The following is a 1,950-nucleotide window of genomic DNA, read 5'->3' on the forward strand; positions in this document are numbered from 1 at the left end:
GAGCTGAGGTCTCTGCCTCTACATCAGTGACTCTCCTTCCTATCACTAGAGTTGTAGCTTCCTCAGTCTTAAGGGTAATCTTTGCATCTGTTCTCTTTCTCCTTCTCCTCCGGCTTTTCTTTCCCAATGAGGTTGCATCTTAGGTTACTTGGCCTAGGCAATGAGATGCCTATTTATTTTGTCTGTGCTCGCATCATGACATGCAGTGGGATGGGCGTATCCTCACTGCCAAAGGTCTCCACACCGAACAGCCCCAAGGATATGGAGGGCACATTGGCAGAACTAGTTGATGGCTTCCATCTAGGACAGTTAGGAAATAGGTGTGTGATTCCACACTCGGTGCATCGAAGGTCAGCTTTGTCCCTGTTTGCATGTTCCCTTTCCGGGCAGCGTGATGAAATATGGCATGGATGACCGCAAGTCCAGCATGAGATTGGATCTTGGCTTGGTCCTCCAAAGCCTCTGCCTCTTCCTCTACCTAGCGCCATTACCGGCACTTGTTGAGAGTCCATCAGGATTGGATTGCCTTCCTCATCATAGGAGATGTATGGGTTCACATAGGTTTCCTCTTCACTAGGTTCTTCCACATAGTGAACAGGAGCGTCACTCGGTGGTTGGGTTACATAGGGCCCTGGTAGTCTGGATATGCCTGTTGGGTTCATCTCTAGCCTAGGAATGGCCGATCTTGCATCATTTGGTGTTGGAAGTGCCAACTGGACTCCCTTGCCAAAGAGGTTAGGTGGCTTGTTGCCTAAGTATGGAGGGTTGTATTGCTGCGCATATGGGAATCTCCTTGGCAATCTGCAATGCAATGCGTCATGACCAAACCTACTGCAGTTCGAGCACGGCCTAGATCTAGGATCTTGGCACTCGGCTGGGAGGTGGTTTCCGCCACAGTGTATACACTGCACATGCGACCACACAGGCTTCCCCATCTGTTCTTGCAATCGTGCAAGCTCTATTCTTACCTCAGCCAGCTCCTGGCCTTGGTCAACACCTTTTTCCTTATCCTGTATGCTAGAGTTCTCTCTCTCTCCCAAAGCTGTTGTCCGCTCTGGAGTTCTCTGGCTTGTACTGTCCCAACTGGCATTCCTCATGCTTCGCTCCCTAAGCTGATCGTCCACCCTTATTGCCTCTTCAAAAACTCTAGCTAACACGTCTCTGTGGAGAGTGGAGTTACTAGCCAAAGCCTTGTAGAGCTCCTTGCTTCGAATTTCATTTATAAACACGGTAGACACAGCCTTCTCGTTAGGTCGTTCATTGGTAGGGATCCTCTTGAAGAGGCCACGCACATGAGTAATGTAGTCTCTTACGTCTTCCTTTTCCCTCTGACTGACATTCATCAACCGGACGATGAGATTGTCAGAGTACCCTGCCTCAGAGAATCTCTTGATAAAATGGTCTTTACGACGGGCAAAGTTTGTGCACTCAGCTACATCTAAACTAGTGTACCAAATTCTCCCCTTATCACCTAAACACAACCCGAAAGCTTGAGAGCGTTGTGCAAGGTCTGTGAGACCATTTGCTTCGCAAACTTGTTCAAATTGCTCCACAAAGCTATATGGGTCATTGCTAGGTTCATTCTTGTCTAGCTGCTTTGCTACAACAGGGATCCTAGATTGCCCCTTGTGTGACCCCTAATCTCGAGAGTAATGCTGTGGCTAAGGCTGTTCCGCTCTACTCAGCGGACGTATTGTCCATGAGCCGCCTAGCTACAAGTTCACTCGATGATAAGTCAGCCTCTGCTGCTCGCTCTCTTTCTGCATTTGGTCCTGCTTTGGTTGCACCAACCAGGGCTAGCACACATCGGGCCTCATACATGTCTACATCTTGTTGGAGTTTCCTAGCCTTTTGCTCGTGGTTATAGGCAATTATGCTCTCTAGCACCTTTCTAATCACCTTTCTTTCCTCTTCTAGGTTTGCTACCACTTCCTTTACTGGCCTAGCCTG

Source organism: Lygodium microphyllum, chromosome 17 (genome assembly GCF_053477565.2).
Source record: "Lygodium microphyllum isolate KBCC chromosome 17, Lygodium_microphyllum_v1.1.10, whole genome shotgun sequence".
NCBI lineage: Eukaryota > Viridiplantae > Streptophyta > Polypodiopsida > Schizaeales > Lygodiaceae > Lygodium > Lygodium microphyllum.